This window comes from Triturus cristatus, chromosome 10 (genome assembly GCF_964204655.1).
Source record: "Triturus cristatus chromosome 10, aTriCri1.1, whole genome shotgun sequence".
Lineage (NCBI taxonomy): Eukaryota > Metazoa > Chordata > Amphibia > Caudata > Salamandridae > Triturus > Triturus cristatus.
In genome coordinates this window covers 415,800,283-415,822,974 of record NC_140593.1, presented here as the reverse complement: position 1 = coordinate 415,822,974, position 22,692 = coordinate 415,800,283, and the positions used below count along the sequence as shown (strand labels likewise).

At 42.6% G+C, this 22,692-nt stretch overlaps 1 long non-coding RNA gene across 3 annotated transcripts in view; it reads right to left on the bottom strand.

Moving 5' to 3' along the window:
- Positions 1-9,950: 9,950 nt before the first annotated feature.
- Positions 9,951-22,692, bottom strand: part of LOC146789540 (uncharacterized) — a 132,171-nt gene continuing 119,429 nt past the window's right edge. Inside the window, exons 4-6 of one of the 3 annotated variants that reach the window (XR_014970115.1) lie at positions 14,004-15,148; positions 13,215-13,346; positions 9,951-10,385 (exon numbers count right to left, since the gene is read on the bottom strand). This is a non-coding gene — a long non-coding RNA (uncharacterized LOC146789540). The remainder of the gene's footprint in view (positions 10,386-13,214; positions 13,347-14,003; positions 15,149-22,692) is intronic. The other 2 variants (XR_014970116.1, XR_014970117.1) reach the window with 2 other exon arrangements.

Here is a 22,692-nt window from a genome sequence, read left to right as displayed (position 1 = left end):
GCATTTTCATGCAATTAGTAATGTTCAGGATTTTAGCCCGTTACCTTCAACAATCCTGAGAGAATTACTTGTGACGCGTTGCTAGCTTTGCTTCGGGATCGGTCGCTGTGCTCTGAAGGAACAGCGTTTTCTTAAACCCGATGAAGTGTAAGGTCAATTAAAGTAAATGTGTGCATTAAATATGGCCACCGATGTTTGCTTATGTATTGTTTCCACGGGCAATGGGCACACACTTTGACAGCAAACGCGCGCAATGAGTGCATTAAACATGGCCTCTGAAGTCTGCTCACATATGTTCTTCACGGGCAATGGGCACACACTAACTGCGTATGCGTGCACAGGCTACTGCTGATGATGTATGGAATTCCACGTCATCCTTTCAATTAAGCATTCGCTGTGTACATATCGGCAGGATGCTCCCAGTACGCATCCGCTCCACACTATAGTTACTCTCCTCACAGGATTTTCCCCACATTTTCTCACCGCATTAGACGTCTTTTGTGAATCTGCACTCTCAAAGTATATGTTCTTCAATACCGTCAATTATCCTTGTCGTATGTTCAAATTCAGATGACCTTCATAAAGTTTGCCTTCGAAGTCTTCCGTGTATATGGGCGTAGTAAGGAGCTAGACATTTGCATGATGCCACATTATAGAAATGATGAGAAGGCGCATGGAGTGGTATAAAGAGGTAAGTTTATTATAATAAGTCCCTCACACGTCAAATACAGATGCTGGCTCCCAAGTAACTGTCAAAACATTACCAGTAACTGACATAATGGAATGTGCTGGTATGGTGTGACAAGGGGTACCAATGGGAGAGAAATAATGCAGTTACATCATAAGGTTATATCTTGTACCACGATGTATCTGGTGCCAACCTACCGCATTACAAGTATTCACAGTTGTCAGCACCCCAGATGACAGGATGGTGAGCCATGTATCGAAGTTCTGAGGTCCTGCCGTCCGCATACCCAAAAGGCTTGCCCCAGGGAGAGAGGCTCAGCCCAGGGGCCATACAGTTTATTGAAAGAGGTCTGTGCTCTTTGGCATCCAACCACGAGCCACCATCACAAAATGGAGGGTACTGTGTCCCGAACGGGTCTCTTCAGTTGAGGAGGCACAGTAGAGAAGGAACCGCAGGTGCATTCAACCAGCACCCTTGGGTGGAGACCACAGCCAGGACACTGCCCGCACTAGAATAGGCCACCTAGTCTGCGTGGTGCTGTTTATAACAACCCCTAGCCCAGTGTGCTGTGTGACACTGATCCCAGACGAGACACGCTTTATACCCTTATCTGCAACAAGGACAGAGGTTTAGAGCCTCAGATGGCTGTCCACATTACAGCTGAACATCAAGATGTTTCAGTGCGAGCAGGAGCTTTAGGCTCAAGGAGCCATCACCTCCCGTGTGCTCACGATGTTTAATTTATATTTATTGTTTTTACTGGTCAGGTGAATCTCCTGTAAAAAGGATAAATTGCATCCCATGCAATTTGAAGGCTCAGATCTACTTTGTCATTCAAAACCTTGATATTCCAGATAACATATTTTACAGACACCACCAGTCTGACTTCCAAACAGGTTGGCAATGGTAACTAGTTAAGCTAATGGATTTCCTTGCCACTTATTAACTGACTTTAGCACGTTCTCTCCAACCACCTAATTTTCATCACCCATGTGTTTATAAATATCAATTCCCAGTGTGAAACTGATCCTGCACTATTCACAACTACTCCCCCACAACATGACAATGCAACGCGAAACCAACAAAAATACACAAGTGAGGTACAAAATTAAAGTTTCACCCACAATGCTGGTGAAGTTGGGTAATTCATCTTTTTGAGCCGAAAGACGAAGTTTTCCAGCATTATCTAATGTGATGTTTTGTTTCAAACCCGCTTTCTCCTTCAGTAATAAATCCTGCTGGACATATAACAGCCGGGAATTGATATTTCAGCATACCTCAACAATCACATTTGCATTCACAAAAATTTCAGACACCTCTGCTCATTTGGACTCCGACTTGCACATAACCTGCCGCTACACATAAGAGCCTCATCCCTTCATCAACTGTGCTAGAAGCTTAAGACCTGCTTTTCAAATAGTACTGCTCGCCCTGAGTTTGGCTAGACTCACATTTTCTCAGTGCCAGAATACCCTTACAGGTGATAGTAAACTCTGTTCCATTTCTTTAGTAAATTTTACTCGATTTTTGCGAAGTATATTGTTCTACCACTTGTCAGAATGCATCATTTTGGCCAATGCAAAGTTGCCATTAAATTCTTGCAAATGCTATGTACTAAGGAAGTATGTCAGCGGATTGGGTGCTTTTTGAAGTTGGCTGATAATGTCGATTCTCAGAGGTTTAATGCATAGAGAATCGTGATTTTATTAAAGACAAGGAGGCTAGCATTATGCATAACCATTTATTAACCACTTCTGAGCAGCACTTTAAAAGCTTTCTTAGAACTTAAATGAAGTCACACTACCCAGAACTCTATATAAGCCATCAACATTCCAGGTTCATCCTCTTTTGTTTCTGCCTCTTACTTGACGTCTTATTACTTCTTTTTCTGCCTTCCTCGAACTTTCTTCAAATTCATTATCTATCTAAATCTAAATAAATAAATTGTGTGAACAAAAAAAACAATCAACACTTTCCAAATATCTGAAAATTAAAAGAATTAGCCCCTTCTCCACTCAAGGGTGGGAGGGAGGTATAATGCTAGCCTCCTTGTTTTTAATAAAATCACAATTCTCTATACACTAAACCTCGGAGAACTGACATTTTGTGGCAAGATAGGAGGCTAGCAATATGCATTTTTAAAGTTCTTAAAAACTCCTTCGGAAACATGCTCCACTGGTCTGAAATAGAAGTCACAAAACACTCTATCATTTGACCAATCCACCGCTTTTAAAATCTCACTCGGACTACCTCCTGCTTCATACAAGTTTGAAGCCATAGCACCGCGCACAGCTTAAACCTTTCAAGATTTACACCAGCGTCACGTATTGCACCTTTTACCCATCTTGCAATAGTCGCTGCCGACACCGCCTTATACAGCTTGACATACGAAATTAATAGCTGATCCGTAACAGCACATCTGAATTCACTAACTCTCGTCTCACACTCTCTAACACATTTTTCCACACACAATTTAGGATGTTTCTCAAACGTAGGATAAAAAATTGTGTCTGACATAGTGTTGCTACGTCTTATAATTCTAAAAAACACAGCCTCTGGTTGAAAAAATTCACCTGAAATATCTAATGCCTTAACATCAGAAACCCTCTTGAAAGAAATCAAACACAATAATGTAGCCAATTTCCAAGATAAATGTTTTAAAAAATACTTGTAATTCTGCCATTTTTCAAACAAACATGTTAGCAAGCTGACATCCCATAAAATATTAAGCTTTGCATCTGGTGGTTTCTTCAAGCGAATCCCTTTCATAATCCTGCAAATCAACTGTCTTCTACCTAGTGATAATCCATCAACCAACGAACGACCAGCAACCACAGCTGATCTATAACAGTTAATCGTTCTATAACTCAAACCTTTTCTAAATAAACTCACCAAAAAGTTTGCGAACATCACTTCACCAGCCTCAACGGGATCCAAATCCCTTTCCGCGCACCAGCGTAACCAAACGTTCCACGCACTTGAATACCTCTTCTTAGTTCCTTTTGCCCAAGACTCCGATAATAATTCTGAAGCCTCTCCTGATAGATTTTGAAATCTCTCAGATCTCCTGAAATGCTCCAAACTAGAAGGTTGAGCATCCAACTCCACAAGAGGATGCTCATTTCCTTCTACATTTTCCAGAAGACCCTTCTCCGCCATCAATAAAAAAGGATCTGCAATTGCCAATTCCATTACTAAAGGGTACCAAGCCTAAATCACCAAAACGAATCTGCATTTCTGATTCCTCACTTGCATGACTACCCCCTGGATCATTGAAAAAGGGGGGCAAGTAGACCCTTTCATTTCCTTCCAATTCAGAGAGAAAAAATCCACTGCAAACGCTCCCGGATACGGCCTCCAACTCACATACCTTTCCAACTGATACGTCAGACGAGAAGCAAATAGTTCTACCTCCAATGGACGTAATTCCTTCTCTATTAACCCAAAAACCATCTGATTCAACTTCCAATCGCTGTAATCCCTTAGATTCCTCGAATTCCAATCTGTTATCACATTCTCCTTCCCTGGTAAGCACTGAGCAGTCACATTCACCTTCAATTCCATGCAAAATTTCCAAAACTCTTTCGCTAACTCTGATAACGTTCATTTTTGATCTGCTTCCGCCTAGTTTGTTTATATAAGTCACAGCAGTTATATTGTCCATCTTCAATAAAATCGAACTCCCTTTCACTTGATACCTGAAACCCTGAATCGCCAATTCTCCTGCCGTCAATTCCAAACAATATATGTGCTCCAATCTCTTGCATTTCTTCCATTTTCCACCTGTCTGTTGATCCTCCAATCTTGCGCCCCAACCAAGATTGCTCGCATCCGTCACCCACACAAAATCCGGACAAATTCCAAATATTTCCTGTCCATTCCATGCTTCCTAATTCTCTAGCCACCATTCCAATTCTTCTCTTGCCTCCGCATCCAGCATCACCATGTCTCCATACCAAAGCCCATTCAGAGCTACTTTCTTTACTCTCTATAGATTTCTGTAACGTAACGGTCCAGGTAACACTGTTTGGATTGAGGAAGACAAGAGACCAATAACCCTTGGAACTGTCTTAAAGTTACTGAAACATTTTACAATAAGGTCCTTACCTCCCTCTTTATCAAAGAAATCTTCTTCTCTGGTAACTCCAGTTTCCTTCCCACTGTGTCCACAACAAATCCCAGAAACTCCATTCTCTGTTCCCCTTTCAATTTCGACTTCTCTAGGTTCACTACATAACCTAACCTTCTTTAAATGTCCAGAACCATATCCACACTTTCTTCTAACCTCGTCAAATCCTGGTTCATTACCAAAATTTCATCCAAATAGAATATCAGACGGACTCCTCGTCCTCTTAAATGACCTATAACTGGTCTCAAAACCTTTGAAAAACACCAAGGTGCTGATGGAAGACCAAACTGAAAACATTTGAACTGATACAATTGGCTTTTCCACCTGAATTGAAGATATCGCTGGCTCTCTTTTGCCATAGCTACTCAAAAATAAGCATCCGTCTATCTTTGCTAACCAATCTCCTTCCATGAGAATGTCCCTTAACAGATGGATACCCTCCATCTGGAAATGTCTGTAAACCACAAAATATTTCAACTCCCTTAAATTTATTGCTGGTCTCCATCCTTTGTTTTTCTTTTCCACTACAAAAACTGTGCTTACATACCCTTTTTTCTCCTCGGATACCATTACTATAGCTTCTTTTTTCTAAATCTCCATTATTTCCTGTTCCACAACCTTCTTCGTTTCTTCCATGAACACTATCTCCCTTGGTTCCTTCTTTTGAAAAGGTTCTGTTATAAACTCTATTACATATTCTTATATTGTCTCTAATACCCAAAAATCCTTTGTCAAAAATGTCCACTCTTTTACAAACCGACTCAATCTTCCTTGTGTATTTGTCAGGATAGAACCAGTTACTTTCTTCATATTCACCTTGATTTCCTGTTTGAAAGAGCCCGGACCTTCCTTGAGCTCCCCTGCTCATTGATGCCCTCCCACGTTGTGGGTAGAAACGTCCTGAAAATCCTGTTCCACTTCCTTGAGAGAAACCTCCCTGATAGTATTGACCTCTAACAAAACTACGGCCGCAATATTGGCCCCGTCTTCCGGCCCTTCCATATAAATTTCCATCTCCAAACACCCTTCTCATAGAACTATGCGCCTTCTCTGGAGCCGTGAAGGGCTGTACATGTTTGCCCAGAGACTTCACGAAACCTTCTCCCAAAAAAAAAGTCCCTTAGATTTTTCACTAGACTCTTTGTTTGCCAAATTACCCAACTTTGGGCTAATTCTGAAAAGAACAGCTTTCCTCCTCTCTGCGATCAATCCTGCATTCGCGTTTCCAATGTATCATATAGACCTTTGATTCCAACCTCTCAATAAATTTACATCAATATCGGTTTCATTTAAGTAGGATTCCTCAACCCTATCGAATATTTTTGCAACTGGACCTAGAATGTCCAACAACATATCCTCACACTGTTTTAAGGATCTCTCTAATTCATTTCTCGGGTCACGGCCTAGTTTAAATAGATATGTGATGAGGACTGGGTCAAAATTAGGTGTCATTGTTTCCTTTACACCAATTACTGGGCAAGAACATTAGAGTCTCATGAGATTTCTCTCTGCCCTTTCTAAAGGTCGTTTTATCCAATGCTTGATATATTCCGCTACGTGACCTAAACGCCACCATTCAGAGCTTCTTGGATGACGAGTCTGTGTTGGATTAAATAACTTTTCACCTAAAGGATCTCTAATTTCATTTTCAGATTTACTGTTTAAATCTGAAAACTCATCCTTAAAATATCCTAGATCTAAAACATACTCATCTAAATCATCTTGATTTGACCAGGACGGCATTTCGCCTTTTTCTCTTGCAGGGTTTCCCTACCTCTCTTTTGTGCCGCTTAGGAGACCTGTATTTGTTGCACTTGCTTTATTCTTATTCTCTTTTCCTGATTTATTATTCATCTCATGTGTTTACTTTTCTTTAAACATTTTCCACCTGGTCCTCTCATTTGAGCTCCCTCTTCTTCTGAAAGAGTCCATTATTCTTCCTCCTCTAGCTGATCAAAACCGCTTTTCTGTTCTCTTAAAACTTTATCTACGGCCTCCTTAAATTTTCCTTCCAACTCCTTTTCAATTAACTTTTTAATTATTTCCTCCTGTCCTTCCTTCTGTATATTTTCGTTTTCACCCATTTTTAATTTTTTTACGTTTATTAAACGTTATTTGCTAACACAATCCTTTGTTTTTAGTCAACCCAACTGTAACTATTGTTTTATTTTTCCTCCACCGATGCTCTGCTGAACGTTGCTAAGCAACTACTCCCTGCTTTTTCACACACTTTCCCTACTTCGTTAAAAGCTGATTGAACAAGCTCAATTTCCCTTCAAGAGACACGTAAACCGCGTTCTCGTGAAGGAAATTTAGCTGTGACACAACAGGACGGCCTGCAAGCCATTCCCTCGTGTCTACCACTCCCTCGTGGGCGAGTCATTACACTCGCGCCTGCTTCTCCAGCAGCAATGGAGTCGCGAGCCGTAATGGTTGCACCTGCTTCTAAGGTACGATTACCTTCAATTCCCAAAACAGTATCTCTGCATGACGCTCGTGATCGTCGCGCTACGATCTACAAAACTAATCTGCTCGCGCTACGATCGACCTCTGATTTAAAAAACCTCCATTTGTGGTCAAATTGATACTAAATAAACTCTTAAATCTAATAAACAATTTTCTAAATTCCTAATACCTGCCTACCAAAACAAAAACACTCTCCTCATAACAACAGTATCCAAAAACTGGGTTTCTTCGCTTTCACACACAAAATAATTCTCTAAGTACTAAAATACAGTTTAATTATTAAAGTTCAATTTATTACTCACTAGTTTAATTAAATATTAGCATATCAAATTAATCATACCCAACACATTATCCACATAAGGTAATCAAACCAAATATATACTTATCTGCTCAGAAGCAGCAAACAAAAGAGGATGATTCTGGAATGTTGTTGGCTTATATAGAGTTCTGATTATTGTGACTTCATTTATGTTCTAGGAAAGCTTTTGAAGCGCTGCTCAGAAGTGGATAATAAAAGGTTATGCATAATGCTAGCCTCCTGTCTTGCCATAAAATTCTAGAAGCATGATTAACTAAATGCATTTTAATATATTTTATGTAGCTTATAAATTATGAGAAGATTATCATATTTCTGTAGTTTTGTTTTATCTGCTTTTTTGTGTTCCTATGGTATGCGAATAAAGGCTTTTGACTGACTGACTTTCTTGTTATGCCTGGTCATTCGGGGTACCTTCATTGTAAACCACCCTGACAGTACAAATTGTTTAATGACTATTTGGTTATGTTAAGGTATGGTAGTTCCATGAGCAATCTTTGCAACTGAAACCTATGCCATCTTCTTATGGGTGAAGTTGCTTAGGTGTTCTTTACTCCTAGTTCACTTGGTTTCTCACCTACCGGGTCATTGACCATGCCTCTTTGTAAAGCAAAGGCCCCGAGTTAAAATTCTTTCTCTCATGTACTAGGTGTTGGAGGGACTTCACCTTTCATGTCTCGGAGGAATTACACCACTGCTACACCAATGTGACCCAGTTCCCTTTCCCTGTTTGAAGTTCCATTCAAACTTATGCACACGTACAGTAGATTACTTAGATATTTGGCATACATCTCTGCAATGATACCTCTTCCCATACCTCTCCATAGCTTGCCAAATCACTTTTATCTTAGGAAGGATCTCAAAACCTTTTTTGTTTGTTCCCTAGTTTCTCTTTTTTTTCTCATTTAGCAGCTTATTCTCACAGCACTAAAAAGCAAAACAGCAAATCCAGTCACCCTGCTTGCAGCTTCTCTCCTGCTACAGATGTTTTAGCTCCCTGTATTTTCAAGACCTACTTCACTTTCTAATGCTTGTGATCCGTGCAGTGATCCTTGCCTCTGTGTCCTCCTAAGCTACTGAATGTGCTGCTCTATGGCCCAAAGATGCAGACATTCATCCATGCTTCCACATACTTTAGTCATCTATCCACACAAAATGTATACCTTCATCCATACCAATATACAGTCTTTAGACCCATACAACCACCTAGTCACCATCTACTCACCAACAATCCTCGATTCATCATACATGCCCTAAACATTTACCATCCACCACCATCCGATTGTCATTCACCACTTATTCACCATCCATAGTTGTACTAATGAATATAGAGCCCCCAAAATGTCATGGCACAAGAATATTGAGACTACAAAGCCCTAGTTATATATCACACATATATATCAAATTTGCAGGGGAATGTCACACAATTTCTTTTTCTAGTGAGATAGGGTATTGGTTTATTATCAAACTCCCCCATGTGTGTCTTTAGAGAATAAATTAAAAACAGGCCGGTATACTGCAGTGATGCTTGACAAGTGTTCAAAACTGAAAATTGAGGTGAGTCTAGGAAGTTCCTCACGTAAGCAAGACCTGAGGAGCAATTGGCAAGTGTTCACCAATTAGCTCACTGTGTCATCATCAGCACGTCCCTGACAAAAACGGAAAGCAACTCCCAAAGATCTGTGAATAAGGAAAAGCAATGTGTCCGCTAAAGTGATATTTGTCCAAATCAAAATAATCCAAACCCTAAAGACCCCAGTTGAAAAAGGAGGCCAGTTGTGCTGCTCCAAAATGGTAAAAGTGAGTTACGGAAACACAAAAGATCTGTCTTTAATTTTTGCTGTGTTCGTTTCATTTAAAACAACAGTGTCATGTTTAGACCATTTTAACCTAAATGTCCGACATGTTTTATTGCCATTGACTTTGTGGCAATTTCATCAGGGCCCCAATTCCACCTCAAGGATGCACCAGACCTATACATTTTGTATATAGAAAAGGAGATTAAAGGAGAAAAACAACAAGTAGTACAGGTAGTACATATATTTTGTTATGTTGAGCCCAGTAAAATAGTATTTTCTAGTGCTTGATGAATGGTATATTTACAAGGTAGTTGCCAGGTGGAGTCCTACCAGCAAGCCACCATTTAAAGTTATAAGAACATAAGAACAGAGTTACCTCTACCGCCTGGAAGTAGATATGTGCACATTATCAACCCGGGCATCCAGCATATTTCAAGTCTTGCCTCCGAGGTCGGCGTCAGCGTCTTCACTACAACCGCCGGTCCACACAGCTTGCTCAGTTGATAAGAGTGATACTTGGTTATAGATACAATATTCTAGATGAGACCTTCAGAAATGCACACATATGAATCTTTATTAGCGATGAATACTCTGTACAGTTGTAACACAACCTCCTTTTACTGATGGCTTTATTATCGCTCCCTTTTCTGTCCCACAAACTGGTCATATTTTTACCCACGCGGAGGTCGTCCAATATGGGAACTCCAAGATGCTGAAGGAAAAGTAAACTTGCACAGATTCTTATGAATATTCTACATGTACTTCTTGATGTGGTGTATTATGCATGGTCATGTAAACATGACCACATTGAATTAAATATGACTTACAGAAAGAAATAGAATAATTAGCAGCACCTATTGCACAGTGGCTAGCTGGCGCTCTGGTGGGGCCTCAATAGCTTGCACCAATTTGCTCTGGCACAGTACTGGCGGTGGCCCCTGGTGCTTCCAGAATGGAAATCTGATTATTTTTAGTTTTGTTGTTAATCTGTGGAATAAAACAAAGTTCAGTTATAGAAAACATGAAGGGAAAAATTATGCTAAATTTCATTAGAAATTCAGTTGCTTTTACATAGGAACAGTATATCTTGAATATACCATCTCAATGAGCAAAACAGTTTTACAACTCTGATGCACAATCCATTTGAATGAGAAAGATTATGGGGAAATGATCGAGATTCAGTGCACGCAGGAGGAGGTGGCCATCTGCCTAATTTTAACTAATTAAATTAGCAGATTTTTCTTTTTGGGACTTTTATGGAAATATATGATATTGCTCTGGATTTTCCCAATGGTCAAATAAATTCAATCAATGCAATAGAGAATTGATATAAAATTAGTGCTTCTCTTGTGTACAATAGATTGCCAAAGGCTACAAATCATTTTAGTACAGTCACTTAGAAAGCTATAAAATCTATTTAGAAAGTAATTAGTTGTGATAGGCAATGTCTACTACAGAATCCAAATTTTTTGTTTACCTTCTCAAACATAAGGATTATTATTTATTTGGAGTAAGTAACAACTTCATAAAATCAGTCATCCATAGTATGCCTTCTTTTGGATGCACTGTTTAAAAAACAAGTAACTGAGTTAACAGGTAACACAGCCCGTGAGAGGGAAACAATCCTCAACATATCTTAACCATGGTATATGGCGACCTTTCTCAAGGAAGATAATGTTCCAGAATCTCCCCATTTCGTTCGGTTTCCAGCCTGGTCCAGACTTTTACCCAACGGAGAAGCGGGTGAAGTGCTAAAACAGCACATAAATACCTGCGCCCAGCTCCTCATACACTACTTAAGATGGTACACCTTGCAGCACACTCAGCAGGTGCCTAAATTATTTGTTTTCAATGATGTGGACTTATTTAAGATCAGCTTAACCTCAAATGTCACAGGCAATTTTGACGTACATTTTGCTTGATATATCTTTGTATGGCTTTCTGCAGTTCCTTGCACAACCCGGACGTAAAACCTGAAATCGTAGAAATCACTATCAATAATTAATTATTTTTTGTTCCAACGAGGGGCTTCCAATATAATTTTGAATCACACTAGATCTCCAGTTTGGGGAAGGTTGGGACCTTGCACCTGGAAGTTTCTTACATATAGTGGGCTTAAGACTTGCTAATAATATAGAACTAGTGCTTCTCTTGTGTACATTAGATTGCAAAAAAGTCTACAATTATTTTTAGTACAGTCACTTAGAAAGCTAAAAAATCTATTTAGAAAGTAATAAAATGTGATAGTTGCATTTGGCAGTGTCTACTACAGAAGCCCAATTTTGTGTTTACCTTTACAAACATAATGAATTTTATGTCTTTAGAGTAAGTGACAGTAACATTACACACATAAAATTATTAAAATAACTCCATCCCAGCAACATATTGTACAACTTCCACCGCCTTGCCTGTCTAAAGATGTCTGTACACAATGAGAGCCGTCATTAAACTCACATCGCTTCATACAGGTCCAAATTATTTATAAAAGCAACAAACAAATGTAATAGTGTTTGCAGGCCCAACACAGTTCTAGCTCATGGAACGCATAAAGCAAAGCTGTAAAGGGTTATTTCCCGTCAGGAGGACCATGAGCTTTTTACGCTAATAATGTGAACTCTGATCTGTTTTTATTCAGGGTAAATAAGAACTAGGCCAAAATACATGCTTGATTGGCTCCTCTATTTTTACTAAAAGGTCATGAACAAGAAGACTCACTAGAATATTGTATTGAGGCAGATGTATCCTTAAGAATATCTCTCAAGAAAACCATGATATCTGAGTCCACACCCATTTAGAGAAGAATGTTCCATGGTTTGGAATGATTGACTCAATTGAAGGCTGAAGTGAGGGCCATAAAGGCAACATGGATCAAACTGATCTTGGCTATATGATACTATCTGATCCTTGGTGGTTAAGATTTGCACTCTAGGCTAGGCATGTCGGATCATATTAGATCATGGTAGGAAGAGTCTATGTCAGATTTTCACGATAACTGGTGAATAAGAATAAGTCCTATTTAAATTCACTTCACTTAGGTTTTAATTTTTTAAATATCCTGAAAATGTGGCATGGATAACGAGAGAGTAAAAAAAGGAGTTCTATTTGGATTCACTTCATGTATGCGGATATGTAAATATTCTTACAACTTTGGCATGGATAGCCAGTGACCAAGGTAATAAGTTCAATTGAGATTAATTTTACATAGATGTTCCTTGTCTGCATATACTGAAAATCAGATCGACATGGACACCCATGGGCTTCTTCATTCTACTGCAACAAAAGTCAATACCCAACATCAGCCACGCTAACATCCATTAAATAATGAACATATTACACTTCCATGTGGTCTCCCAGGATGTTACAAGGTGCAGACCATAAAACAATCAGGCCTGTCACAGGTCAAGCATTCACAAAGTAATTCAATGAGATCTGGCAGACTTCCAAGTCAAGAGGGCTGCCAGAAAATGAAAGGGTAACATAAACATCCTGCAGGTACATTTTTATCAGGTACACATAATTTGAATGGCACAGACCTACGGCGTGCAGCAAATGGCTAACAAAAAGAATGGAAAATAAAAGCATATTCAGGAACGAGATAGTACTGAGTGAAATCTTTAGCGCAAAAGCATGAGAATCGAGCTGTCTGGTGGTGGGAGTGTTGTGCTTGGAATAACCAGTGGGTGAGGGAACATATCAAACAAGAGCAGATTATGAATATGCCACCTGGTTTTCTGGATGTATTATGTATGGTCATGTAAACATGACCACCTTGAATCAAATATGACATACGGGCAGAAATAGAATAATAAACAGTACCTTTCACATGTTAACCATGTGGCTCTCTGGTGGAGCCTCTATAACCTGCACCACTTTGTACTGGCACTGTACTGGAGGTGGCCTACAGTGCTTCCAGAATGAAAACCTGATTTTTTTTGTTTTGTTGTTAATCTGTGAAAAAAGAAGTCCAGTTATAGAGAACATGAAGGGACACATTATGCTAAATGTCTTTAGACATTGTTACTTTTTCATAGGAACAGTATAGCGTGAACATATCATCTCAATGGGTAAAAACAGGTTTACAACTCTGATGCACAATCCATTTGAATAAGAAGGATTATAGGAAGATAACCAACATTCAGGGCATGCAGGATAGGTGGCCATCTGCCTATCTTTAACTAATTAAATCAGCAGATTTTTCTTGTTGGAATTATCATGGGAATATATGATATTGCTCTGGATTTTCCAAATGGGCAAATAAACTTAATCAAAGCAATAGAAAATAATATAGAACTAGTGCTTCTCTTGTGTACATTAGATTGCAAAAAAGTCTACAATTATTTTTAGTACAGTCACTTAGAAAGCTAAAAAATCTATTTAGAAAGTAATAAAATGTGATAGTTGCATTTGGCAGTGTCTACTACAGAAGCCCAATTTTGTGTTTACCTTTACAAACATAATGAATTTTATGTCTTTAGAGTAAGTGACAGTAACATTACACACATAAAATTATTAAAATAACTCCATCCCAGCAACATATTGTACAACTTCCACCGCCTTGCCTGTCTAAAGATGTCTGTACACAATGAGAGCCGTCATTAAACTCACATCGCTTCATACTGATACGGCTTTTTTTCTTCATTGTGAGTTATTGTCTTTGAATCATGGGGAAAATAGAGGTTATTTGACAGTGTTTGTGCTAGTTACTGTCTTTAATCACTGGTTTGCCAGTACTTCAGATAGTGTTGCCTTCCAATTAGGTAACTAAGTTCTTCTTTATGTACTTCTGCTTCTTGAAGTGTAACTAGGTTCAGTAGTAAGGGCTGTCTCCAGGAGGCAGAAGATGTTTTTTAAGTAAGATAGAGTATGATAAAGTGATCATGTGATTCATTTGTTTATACAGCTGGTATACCTAGAGTTTTAGTTTGGTACAATGAAGAAAACCAGAAGTTGCCAGCAACTTATAAAGTCAAGTTATATAACTCCAAACAAGGTTTTAGTGATTAACTACTTCAAACCGAAATGCAATAATTGAAAATTGTATTCAATTCAATATTCTAGTCTCGTGGAACACTGAGGATTATGTCTGACAAACCAGTCATTGTTGAGGCAACTGGTCACAACAGTATAACTCTTGTGCTATGGGTGTTGTATCCTTTGTTCTCGTTTTCTTAGAGATCAGGGTTCTTCAGAGTAATTCACTGGTGCAATTATGGTTCCCAAAGCCCAAAAGGTCACCACTCAAAAAGAAAACTGTATCCCAACACATAACTTTAGGAGTACTGCTGGTTTGCAGAGAGTAAACTTGACAGCATCTGTAGTTCTGGATTGTTCTCGAACATGTCAGTTGGAGATACAGCAGACACACACAAATTAAGAGAGATGGCCTATTTTCCTTTTTTTTAACTTGTCAAAAGTCAACATTGTTGGAAGCCACTGGTGTCAGGAATTAATACGTTTATTGATCAGTTAATTAAAGGTTTTACGATGAAAATAAAATTCAACATGGCTTTGAATGCACTCCGGAGATATCTGATCCTATAGCATTACATGCAGATGATGTCCTATTCTTCCTCACTGACCCAAAAGGTCTGGTTCCAGAATCCTTCAGAAAATGTGTATCTTCAGCGAGATGTCCGGCCTCCACATGAATAGTACAAAATCGTTGGTCTGCCCGTTAAGAGTGACCTTAGGGAGCGGCCGCTGGGCAGATGGCCTTGTCGGACAGCCAAGCAGTCTCATGGGCACGAAACCTAGAAGCAATGACAGAACGGGTGAAAACCTAGTCTAAACTCCCCTTGTCACTCTACAGAAGATCAGACATCTTCAAAATGGTTTCTCTACTCCTACTTTTATATCAACTACAGTCCTACCCAATTCCTTTGTCCTGGTTCTGTCAAATTAATGCCATACAAGGACATTTCCTATGGGGAGGTAGCACAGCCCAAGTCGCCTTACGCACTTACTTTCAATCCACATACTGCGGTGGTATAGCTGCCGCCGACAAACAATCCTACCTTCCGGCAGCACATCTGCAGATCTTGAACAAATAGTGGTACGGGCTCAGTGACGAGTCCGCATATAAAGTTGAACGATGGATCATGAGAGAACCCTCCATATACACACTCCTATACAATAGGTCTGACCTGAGAGACCTTCCTCACAGGTAGTGATCATGACCTGGCGACAGTCCCTTCATCAAAGGGAGATCCACTGTGGCGTAATCGCCTGCTCCCACAGGTTGAAGACCTTCAGCAGCTGGGATCGAATCGGAATCTCAACCCTAGGTGATGTAATGAAGGAGCATATCCTCAAACCCTTCCAAGACCTCCAAAAAGAATTTTCCATTCTCTACAAGTACTTACAACTTAGACAAGCCCTTCATCCATATATTAAAGACCTAACCAACCTTCCAGAATTCAGCCCACTGGAAGGCAAACCTCTTATGGGGGACCATGGGGACCACAAAATATCGAAAATCGACTAAAACCTGATTCCTATTAACCCCATTACCCTGGCTACCCTAAGAGTAACATGGGCTACCAATTTAGGACCTACTGATGACGATGACTGGGCTTAAGCACTCCAATCACCACGAGAGGTGGGAATCTCTACCAGACTCCGACTTATGCAATTTAAATATCTACACAGGGTATATTATACTCAACATAGACTATGGACTGCAGGGTTAATTGCTTTCCCACAATGCCAACGGTGTCAATCAGATGTGGGCACACTCACATACACGATATGATCATGTCCAGCCCTAGATCGCTTCTGGCGAGGTAACTTTTATTGCCTGACTGAGGTGCTGGCATGAAACTTACCTGGATCCCTGAAACTCACATCCCTACATTGTACAGAAGGAATCAGGGAAAAGAAGTACAAAAGACACCTGCTATTTTTAGGCCTTACATTAGCAAAACAAGACATTGCCATACAATGGAAGGCGGAGGCCCCACCTAATGTAACACTATGGAAAAAAGGAATGGGTTTTACTATGGAGTTGGAACTGCCTGGTTTTATTGCACGCGGCTGCCCGCAGAAACACACTAAAATGAGGCAGAGGTGGGCCACCTACAGAAACCTTCCTCTGGAGTCACACACTACAGCAGATTGTCAAATAGAAAGAGAGATAATGACATATGAGCATGAATAGTTTGAAATATAGCTTCACCAAGAGCCGTCTACACTGGAGACGCGAGGGACCAAGATAATAAATGTATCATGACATGGTGAATAGTTTGGTATAGTTTTGATACCTTTGGTATTGTATCATGTTTTATTTACATAATGTTTATACAGCAACTGGGACAAATGGTATTTTTAACATATCCTACATGTGAAGTGTATGTCTCAAATTGCCCAGATATTCTGGGTCTGAAATTACAAATGCTAATAAAATGTGTTAACAAAAAAAAATTACAAAAATTTGACAGACCCATCGGCTCAAATCACAGTAAAATTCATCAATCCTTAAAATACGATTTCAACAATACTGTCAACCAAAGCCACAGTAGTACTTGAAGGTTGTTAAAATACTATCACTAGCTCAAGTGTTAATCAGTACTCCTAATTCGTCAGTTTACAATTGGAGGGAGTGCAAAACAGTAATTTGCTACATGAAATGCGTCTTGAACTGCCATAACGATGCACTTATTCAGTGCACGCATCACAATAAAGTGCAAATGTGTAATTTTGGAAACGTGATGTGTACAAATGAGCCATTGGGCATTATTTGTATCCCAAATATAGGGATTATGAGAGGCTCTCAGTTTAAAATTGCTTACTTAGCAAACACATCTTGACTTTAAAATACGGTTACTACATCAAAAGCTAGTAAAAGCAGCTAATCATTCTGATTAAAAAATGTACATAATGCAAAACAAAGCGTTTGCTAGCAGAAGGCACCTTGAAGCAGCATTTTAATTCCCTTATTCCATGCTTGGAAAACAGCAGATGTATTGCTTTATGAACAATGGTGTCAGGATATACATCTACAACCACAGTGGGCCACATTCGGATATAAAAACATTTAGGGGACTATTTACAAATATACATTTACTTGTGAGTAACTCATTATAGGGGTGGAATCTGAAAGAATATCACATATGACCATACAGTTACACTAGTAGTAGCGAAGAACACCCCATGGAAAGGTTTAGGGGAAATTTATAAAAGTTTATTAAATTTTATAAGTATTTGTAAAACTATGTTTATGTTACAAATCAATGTAAAATAACTATTGAAAATGTAGAAAATAAAAAATGCAATAGCTCTATTAACTCACTCTTGAATTAAATATTTGATTAGTTAGCATATAATAAAACACATTTGCACTTAAAGCAAAAATGTTTGTATTTATTTATTGTGTACTAAACATTACTGCATGGTATGTATTTTTATGTTATAAAAGGTTATTAAGATGTTTTATAATAACATATTTAAACAATTCTATTTAATTAACCTAACAGTAAAATATATGTATATATTTTTGAAAAGTCAAAATAAATTAATTTATTAAACATTATTTTGTCTGAGATTTTAGTTTAAATACCTCCCTATCTCAATCATATTCTTTAGAAATGTGTTGCAGTACCAATGCCGGGCCATGTGTAGTGCTGGCCTTGCTCAACGTCTGAGCTGGAGCACAATCATTACTGTTTTGGGTCTGTTATGTTTGTAGTAACTATAGAATGCAGTTTTGGACAAGCAATGCGCTTACCCTTTTGAGGGTGGGTGCCTGGTGTTCCCTAAACCCATCCATCTTTTTTGTTTGAATCTGTTTAATGTTTTTTTTCAGGTTGATCGCAAATCATACAAACAACATGAAATGCTTCAGTTACATAGGCAGTGTAGATACCAGGAAGCTGAGGGCTATGACCCATAATAAATTGCATTCTACACAACAAGGCAGTACTGAGTGAAATTAGCCATTCACCAGCATGCAGGTGTCAGTTAGATTGAACGCAACCTCATAGGAGGTAAGATGCAATACAAATATAGTAGCCAGCCAAGAGGGCCAACAGCAAATGCATAGAGAAGTAGACAAACAGTTCCACTTTTGAGTAATATAACAATGAAAGAAAGGGAACCTAAGACCCCTCACGTCCCACACATACATTTCATTTAGTCAGGAAAACACATGGTTACACTAGTCAACGTACAAGTTCTGGGTCCTGGAACAGAGTGAACAGGGAAAGGTTAGACACCCCGTGGGTGCCATGTGGTTAAGAAAGGTCCTGGTCATCCGCTGCTCCCTCCCCACCCTCTAGTGGGCCATCTGGAGCCTCAGGTGCATGCTGTGTGGCGACCTGAAGATCGGTCAGCATTGTGTCCCAATTAGTAGCAATGGGAAGTTTGTGCAGCCCTAAGTTGTCTTCCCTGTACAGCAAGACACCTTCTGCCTGGGCCCATGAAATGAGAGATTGCATCCAGGCCGCTAGAGTCGAAGGCTCAGGTGATTTCCAACGCAGAGTAATGAGATGTTTGGCTGTCAGCAATCCCAGAGTAAGGAAAGGGGTGACCTTCTGTTTTTTGTCCCTGTGGTAGAGGCCTAAGAGGCATATTTCCCACAAGTGCAATGCAGGCGCCTTGTGCAAGTGTAGCACTTTACTTACTTTATTTCGCCCATAAGGTCATAAAAGTACACAGCACAGATAATTTACAATACAAAGGACCAAGTTAAAAACATAGATAAAAACAATTCATGTCACAAAAGAATACACATGCGTTCAAGATAAGGTAGACCTAAGGTGCTTGCTAGACACTGGATCTATAATGCATATCAGTATTTCCATGGCTGATCAAAGACCATCATAATATACATTTGGACCTTTTCAGCCACAGTGCGTGCCAATACCTCGATAACCCAAAGACCACAACTATGCTAGTATTCGTGCTCAAAGTTCTAAGCACCTCCAGGTAATGGCCAGGACCATTTTGCAAAGGGGAATTATCCATTTTTAGGTCTCGCCTGAGACAGCGCTTTAGCGCTGCTCAGGCGAGACTTATAGTAAGCGAGTTTTGGAAGTGCAAACAGTGGCTTTTCAGGCCTCCAAATACAGTGCATGTGCCCCAGGCGCGCGCACCATTTGGCAGCCTGAAAAGCACTGCCTGATCACTTGCTTTGATGTCCTCAGTGAGCCGTGCGGACACTGAGGACATCAAAGTGCACACCATTTGCCACCCCCTTGTTTTTTCCTTTGATCCCTATCTTTCCCTTCCTCAATCTCACCCTCTCCCTGCCTTTTACAACTGCGGCCCGCCCCCACTCCCCCCTCCCACTCCCTCCTCGTTTAATGTCGCTGTCATTGTCATCGTATTTTGGAGTGAATTCACAGTTTGAGTCCGCTCGCACTACGGTGGTTCAGCACATTAGATAGAGGCGAGCAGTTCTGGCCTGCCGGTAAATTGCGTTTGGCTCTAACTAACCAAAACCTTTAAAGTAAACATGTTGTTCCTGACTAGATTTCACATGCTTTACTTAATCTTGCATTACCTATGTGTTTGTTTTTTCAAGGATTTTGTTACTTATTTTTCACGCACCTATCACTCTTGTCTCCCCTCCCTTATAACCTATTTCCAGGTTCTCCAGCGCCACAACGTCATATAAATGGCAATAGCACTATGCAAATATAATCACTCCTCTGCAAATGAACAGACTAAAGTAAAAAAACATTAGATTTCAATGCTAAAAACTCTAACTTTCACAAATGCGAGACTGCTGCACGCTGCACACTGCTGCACGCCGCACACTGCTGCACGCCGCACACTGCTGCACGCCACACACTGCTGCACGCCACACACTGCTGCACGCCGCACACTGCTGCACGCCGCACACTGCTGCACGCCACACACTGCTGCACGCCACACACTGCTGCACGCCACACACTGCTGCACGCCACACACTGCTGCACGCCGCACACTGCTGCACGCCGCACACTGCTGCACGCCACACACTGCTGCACGCCACACACTGCTGCACGCCACACACTGCTGCACGCCTCACACTGCTGCACGCCTCACACTGCTGCACGCCTCACACTGCTGCACGCCTCACACTGCTGCACGCCTCACACTGCTGCACGCCGTACACTGCTGCATGCCGCTGCACGCCGCACACTGCTGCACGCCGCTCACTGCTGCACGCCACACACTGCTGCATGCCACACACTGCTGCATGCCACACACTGCTGCATGCCGCTGCACGCCGCACACTGCTGCACGCCACACACTGCTGCACGCCACACACTGCTGCACGCCACACACTGCTGCACGCCACACACTGCTGCACGCCTCACACTGCTGCACGCCTCACACTGCTGCACGCCTCACACTGCTGCACGCCGCACACTGCTGCACGCCGTACACTGCTGCATGCCGCTGCACGCCGCACACTGCTGCACGCCGCTCACTGCTGCACGCCACACACTGCTGCATGCCACACACTGCTGCATGCCACACACTGCTGCATGCCGCTGCACGCCACACACTGCTGCACGCCGCACACTGCTGCACGCCGCACACTGCTGCACGCCACACACTGCTGCACACCACACACTGCTGAACGGCGCACACTGCTGCACGCCACACACTGCTGCATGCCACACACTGCTGCATGCCACACACTGCTGCACGCCGCTGCACGCCGCACACTGCTGCACACTGCTGCACGCCACACACTGCTGCACACCACACACTGCTGAACGGCGCACACTGCTGCACGCCACACACTGCTGCATGCCACACACTGCTGCATGCCACACACTGCTGCACGCCGCTGCACGCCACACACTGCTGCACGCCACACACTGCTGCACGCCACACACTGCTGCACGCCACACACTGCTGCACGCCACACACTGCTGCACGCCACACACTGCTGCACGCCACACACTGCTGCACGCCTCACACTGCTGCACGCCTCACACTGCTGCACGCCGCACACTGCTGCACGCCGCACACAGCTGCACGCCGCTGCACGCCGCACACTGCTGCACGCCACACACTGCTGCACGCCACACACTGCTGCACGCCACACACTGCTGCACGCCACACACTGCTGCACGCCTCACACTGCTGCACGCCGCACACTGCTGCACGCCGCACACTGCTGCACGCCGCTGCACGCCGCACACCGCTGCACGCCGCACACTGCTGCACGCCACACACTGCTGCACGCCACACACTGCTGCACGCCACACACTGCTGCACGCCGCACGCTGCTGCACGCCGCACGCTGCTGCACGCCGCACACTGCTGCACGCCACACACTGCTGCACGCCACACACTGCTGCACGCCACACACTGCTGCACGCCACACACTGCTGCACGCCACACTGCTGCACGCCACACACTGCTGCACGCCACACACTGCTGCACGCCACACACTGCTGCACGCCACACACTGCTGCATGCCGCTGCACGCCGCACACTGCTGCACGCCACACACTGCTGCACGCCACACACTGCTGCACGACACACACTGCTGCACGACACACACTGCTGCATGCCGCTGCACGCCGCACACTGCTGCACGCCGCACACTGCTTCACGCCGCACGCTGCTGCACGCCGCACACTGCTGCACGCCACACACTGCTGCACGCCACACACTGCTGCACACCACACACTGCTGCACGCCACACACTGCTGCACGCCACACACTGCTGAACGGCGCACACTGCTGCATGCCACACACTGCTGCATGCCGCACACTGCTGCACGCCGCTGCACGCCACACACTGCTGCACGCCACACACTACTGCACGCCACACACTGCTGCACGCCTCACACTGCTGCACGCCGCACACTGCCGCACGCCGCACACTGCTGCATGCCACACACTGCTGCACGCCGCTGCACGCCACACACTGCTGCACGCCACACACTGCTGCACGCCACACACTGCTGCACGCCACACACTGCTGCACGCCTCACACTGCTGCATGCCGCTGCATGCCGCACACTGCTGCATGCCGCACACTGCTGCACGCCGCACACTGCTGCACGCCACACACTGCTGCACGCCACACACTGCTGCACGCCACACACTGCTGCACGCCACACACTGCTGCACGCCACACACTGCTGCATGCCACACACTGCTGCACGCCGCTGCACGCCACACACTGCTGCACGCCACACACTGCTGCACGCCACACACTGCTGCACGCCTCACACTGCTGCACGCCGCACACTGCTGCATGCCGCTGCACGCCGCACACTGCTGCACGCCGCACACTGCTGCACGCCGCACACTGCTGCACGCCACACACTGCTGCATGCCGCTGCAC